This window comes from Manis pentadactyla, chromosome 10, assembly GCF_030020395.1.
Source record: "Manis pentadactyla isolate mManPen7 chromosome 10, mManPen7.hap1, whole genome shotgun sequence".
NCBI classification, from domain to species: Eukaryota; Metazoa; Chordata; class Mammalia; order Pholidota; family Manidae; genus Manis; species Manis pentadactyla.
In genome coordinates, this window is record NC_080028.1 from 108679695 (window position 1) to 108685694 (window position 6000).

At 37.6% G+C, this 6000-nt stretch overlaps 1 pseudogene; it reads left to right on the plus strand.

Annotated features, from left to right (window-relative positions):
* LOC130685049 (sorting nexin-29-like) overlaps positions 1 to 4009 on the plus strand; it is a 116380-nt pseudogene extending 112371 nt beyond the window's left edge.
* Positions 4010 to 6000: the final 1991 nt, after the last annotated feature.

The following is a 6000-nucleotide window of genomic DNA, read 5'->3' on the forward strand; positions in this document are numbered from 1 at the left end:
GATAAAACATATAAATAGACCCAAAGTTTAGTTTCTTTTCTAAATGGGGAATTAAAATTAGCTTAGGGTGATTAACTACTTCAACACTCTGACTTGCCCCTATGAACCACCAAAATATTAGCTATTGTTACTACTAGCAGCATTACTACAAAATTATGTTTATCATTATTAGTATTACAATTAGCCATATAAGCATTGTCATAGTTATTTTGCTAACTACATACATTGTTTTTCTAGCCTAATTTACACTTGCAGACTCCAAAGCATCACTTGGTTTCCTTGCCCATGTGTCTTGCCTGCAGGAGCAGCAAGCTGGAGAAAATAAAACTCCATGAAGGGGAGTGAGCACAAGGCTGTTCCACAGCTGTTCCAAAAGACGCCGGCACGTCAGTGGGCAACATTCTGCATCCAGTTTAGACTTACCCACTGGGGTGGTGGCTCACTATGGGCAAACTGAGTTTGCATGTCTGATGTGACATCTTGGTGATCAGGAAGGCATTTCAGATCCACCTGGCATCACCTAGCAGCACCAATACCAATGAAACAACCACTTGCCTTCCTATATACCATCAATTACATGGGGAATCAGTTAAAAATAATACTTGATCTGTAAGCCTACTGAGGAACGCTTTGTAATCTGTCATTAGATCAATACTCAAGAATGTGAACGTTCAGCACTGCAGTTAAGTGAAAGATTCCTAGTTTAGTCCTATTAGCTGCCCAGGATACTGCTAGAGCTTATGGGATTTCTGCAAATGATTTGAACAGGCTTTTGCTCTCTCTGAATAATAACACACTCGGGACATATATAGGACAAGTAGAATTTGGAGACACATATGGCAATGCTACAAGGTGGAAGTAATTTAGAAAAATTTCCTTAGGTTTTGGCTAATTTACTTAAACTAATTCGTAATCTCTTTCCTGAAATGTCAAATAGCTGTGACATGTTGAAATGAAATGCTTGGTTTTAGCCACTTGGAAGTGAAGTTCCATGACTCCAGCATCTGCTCCTGTGCCAAGACTGTGACTAATGCCTGCTGTTAGTGTTTCTGGGAAAGGGTGGCACTCTTGGGGCATCTTTTCTTAGTAATTAAAGAATGTCTTTAAAGTCACTGTCCATGGAGGGGAATATTCCTTCCAAGTCTTCTTCTCTACTCAGAGCAAACATCTAGTTTATAATCATTACACAGCATAGAAGACAATTATTCTATAGTCCTAGCACTTGCACCTAATACAGAAAATAATCACTCAAGAAGCGAAGGGTCAGATGCTTTTGTTTTTATGTTTAAGAAATATTCTGCAGGTTCATGAACTGCTCAATTGTAATGGTAACTGATGTAAAAATGTAAGCTCACTCAAGACGCTCTGACAACAGCTTGAACTTACACATTTCTTTTCATCCTTAATGACCTTTTTTAAATTCAGGTACGACGGACAGACCTTAGGATGCCTCTACCAGCCCAGCCATGTTGAGCAACGTCACATGGCAAGGACTGCCGGTAACTTTCAGAAGTTGAGGGTTAGCATCTGACCGAGCATCAGCAAACACCGACGCTCTTAGTTCAACCATAAGGAACGGAAGGCCGCCCCTTCCATAGTCTCCACGTGGGAACACAGCCCTGGCTGATACTTGGCAGGCATAGAAACCGTAAGGCAGGGAAGCCACGTTCAATCCACAGAAACAGGTATGTGTTGTTTTAAGCCACTAAGTCTGTGATAATATTACATAACAAAAAAAATTAATACAAGGTGACGATAATCAAAGCCTGATTTACTTCTCCAGTTTCTTAATTAACCTCTTTGACTATAAAGTTGGTCTTACTGGAATTCATTCGCTACTCTGAAGTCACTTTCTAAAATACAAACCTGATTATGCTTTGCTTGAATCTCTCCAGTGTCTCTCTGCATTTTCTGAAGACCCTTCATCATCTGTTTTCTATGTCACTCTCCCGCCTTGTTCTGCCTGCTTTGCCACCACCTCACATAAGGCTTTACTCCATGGAAGACTTCCGTCTTTGCATATCCTGCACATATCCCTCCTTTGCCTTTCAATTCTCAATTTAGGCATGGCTTCCTAAAATTAGGTCATAAGCTTCTATGTGCTACTGTAAAATTATTAAAAAAACTACGTAACTCTGATATTGAATTTATCAAAGTGTATTAAAATTGCCTATTGACTTATGTATCTCTCCTGTTGACTACTTCTGGGGAGAAAAATCACAATATGTTTATCACAAATCACCACTTACATACAGCACTAATGGCTAGCATATAGTTTGTAGTCAGTAGATATCTCATGAATGAAGGTTGTACATGTTGCCAACCTAAAAAGAATGTTGTTCAAATCTCCACTGAACTGATTTGTATTGCATCCCCCGTTTTATAGTCATAACTATTGTCTCTCTCTTTTTTTTATTTGATTAATCTAAAATCAGTAATTTTGAAATTTGCCAGATTTGAAGACCCATCATGGATATTTCTTTAAAATGCAAATGTTTCTTCCTCTTTGATACCCATTGTGTGAAGCTGTATAGGGGAAGAACTACAAATCTATTATTTTAGCCAATACTCTTTGCAACTGTTTTGATTTAACAAGTTTAGAACACAGGTTTTAAATGATTACATAGTATTGACTATTGCACACCTGAGTCCTACCTGTGGGTTTTAGTTTGCATGTAAAGCCAATTAAATCAAGCCACATGAATTGCCTACCGTAACTAGAATTGTCCAGAACTGAGCCCCAGTGACGTGTCTCTGGCTCACCAGTTGCTTTTCTGTTTTCCCACTGCTCAGTTCCCAGAACCCTTTTGTATACTCACCATGTTGACTCCCTCTAGGACCCACCACATCACCATTTTTGAGGTGGCCATTGCTTGATATTGACACATTTTTTCTCCCCTCTTATTTGCTACTAAATTACCCCAAAATTAAACCTTAACCCAATGAAGCTCCTTACTTCCTAGAATGCAGTTTTCTAATTTACTTCATACTCAGGTGTTCCTCAGTCACAAAACAGCAATTCCTGAAAGAATGTTGATATTGTAACTGTGTAAAAACACTTATCACATTTTAAGCAAATGCAAGATTTTTTCTTTTTTTCTTTCAATTATCATTTTTTCTCATGGGGCTTACATGCATAAGTAAAATCAAGACACAGCTAAATAGTTCCCATGGTTTTATAGAGCCTAGCAGTAAGATTTTGGGGAGATAGAAAATGGGTGGGCGGCAGGGAGCTACACACCCATTATGGATCTCCAGTCTTCAGGCAGTTCCAGATCCCAGTTCCATTCACTACTGACTGGACCACTGTGGGCAAGTGACTTAACTGCTCTGCACTTTGATTCCCTCATCTGTAGAAATGGGGACAATAATAGGGTTTTGTGAAGAATGTAGGTTTCAATATAAATAAATTGCTTAGGGAAGTATCTGGCACACAGTAGTGTTAATATTGAATTAAAAATATAGGTGGAATGATGTTAAATCAACTTTGTGAACAATTTTAAATCAGCTCACAATGGCTTAAAAATACAGAATAACAATTGAGAACATATCATTAACTTGTAACTGGGAATGCAAAGGTGGAGTTGGGTCAGCATCAATCAGTTGTTGAGAAATCACCTTCCTTCTTTTCCTCTTTTCTCTTAGATTTATCCCTTTTGTTACAAGGATGGCTCCAACCACAACTGAAAGATGGCTATCAGCAAAAAAAGGGGACTTTTCTTCATACTCACTTAAGTGGAGGACAAAGAATGGTATCCTATCTCTCTTATTTAAGGAAAAAAATAGAATTTTCTCAGAAAAGTTTGGCATTCCAGCCCTGCAGCAGCCCATTCCAGGAGAATCACTGATAGGAGGGATGGTGTTTTCTTTAAACAATCCAATTCTGCCCTTGATTTGAAGTCAATTATAAAAACTAATTAGGGGAGAGGTAAGTCAACTACAGTGTTCACTACACTTCATTTTTCAATTTTAAATGAAGAAGATGGATTAAATGATTGGTAAAATCCTATCTATGTCCACTATTCTATCAGATCAGACATTCTTAACCATTTGCGACACCTCAGAATAATTAAGAAAAAGGCTACATGTAATTAGTAAGACACCAAAGAGTTGTGTATAGTTGTACATGTGTAACATATATTTGTGCTTTTGGTAGCACATTATGTAACAGTAACTACTGAAAACTTTGAAGTAGTAGTAAGAGTAAACAATAGTTTAAGATCTCTATTGTGATCTCAGACATTGCTAATTTTTGCCTACATTAATAATTGCAGAAAATTATAAATTTCAGTTAGCATTTAGTGGAAATAAAGACTAACAACCTCCTACTATCCATGGACCTCTTGGTACTTCATGGACCCCAAAGTGAGAACCCCTGTCATAGAGCATTCTTTTAGGCTATCAAGAAAAAGTCCTATCATGGAGGTTCAGTTGTAAATCTCTTAACAGCATTTACCACAATTTTCCCATGATGTAATGATAGCAGTATGTGGTACAGTTTCATAACTAGAGTGTGAGCCCCTTAAAAGAGAGAGCCATATCATCTACTTTTTGACTTATTTACAGCATTATTCTTAAAACTGCTTCTGTAGTAAAATCACTTTGGGAGATTTAAAAAACTCAGATGTTCCTCACCTACCTCTGAATCAGAATATCTGCAAAGGGACCTAGGAATCTGTGTTTATGAAAGCTTCCAGGATTATTCTGATGCACTTAGCTTTCACCAAGTTAATGATTCACATTAGGGAAGCAGTGTCATTTAACACGTGGCATAATGCTTTGCACAAATTACATCTTCAGTAAATGGGTTAGGGATTTGAATGAGGGAAACTAGGCCATATAAAAGGAATTCACATTTAGAAACACTACTAAAAAACCCTCTCATTCAAATGTGATATCCACATATAAATCAAGTATAAAAATCAAATGAGTATTCATATTTGAACTGACTGTTTATAGTTCATAATGCATGAGCAAAACCAAAGGTTTCTGTGATGGCTGCCCTTGTACTGTTCACCATGTAAGAACTTATTCACTATGTAAGAATTTGTTCTCCATGTAAGAACTTGTTTGTTATGCCTCAGAAGATTGGAGACTGACGAAAATTAGATTTGGGGCAGATTAAAGATTGTGCATTGATCATTGACTCCCCTATACAGAATTTTATTGTTGTTAACAACCATGTGATCAATAAATATGAGAGATGCCCTCACAAACAAACAAACAAACAAAAAAAAAAGTACACACTTCCAATGGTAAAATAATAAGTTACCGGGATGTAATGAATATAGTCAAGATATTGTAACAGCTTGGTATGGTGATAGCTGGTACCTAGAATTGTCATGTATATAAATGTTGAATCACTATGTTGTACACCTGAAACTAATGTAATGTAATACTGTGTGTCAACTACCCTTCAATAAAAAATAATTATATACAAAAAAAAAAACCCTCTCATTTAAATATGACATAAAAATGTCCTCAATAAACAGTTTCATTTCTAAGTTATTTTTAATAACAAAATTATATTTGAAGGCACAGTCCGTGGCTCTTATATAAGAATTTTGGAGGGGATTCTCAAGATGGTGGCATGAATAGGGTGGTGGAAATCTCCTCCCAAAATCATATACATTTTGAAAATACAGCAAATACAACTATTCCTAAAAGAGAGACCAGAAAATATAATACAACATCCAGGTTACATCTATATCTGCAAGAACTCAGCATCTCACGAAAAGGGTAAGATACAAAGCCGTGACCCGGTGGGACCCGAGCACTCCCCCCACCCCAGCTCACCGGTGGAAGGAAAAGAATCAGAGTGGGGAGGGAGTGGAAGCACAGGACTGCTAAATAACCAGCCCTAGTAATCTGCACCGGGATCACAGAAGACACATTGCATGGTGTACTGGATATTAGAGAGACAGAAAAGCAAAATCCAAGACTGAGACTATGAGTGGGTACCCACAGCCGGCTCCCCTGGGACAAAATAAAAGCGGGCAC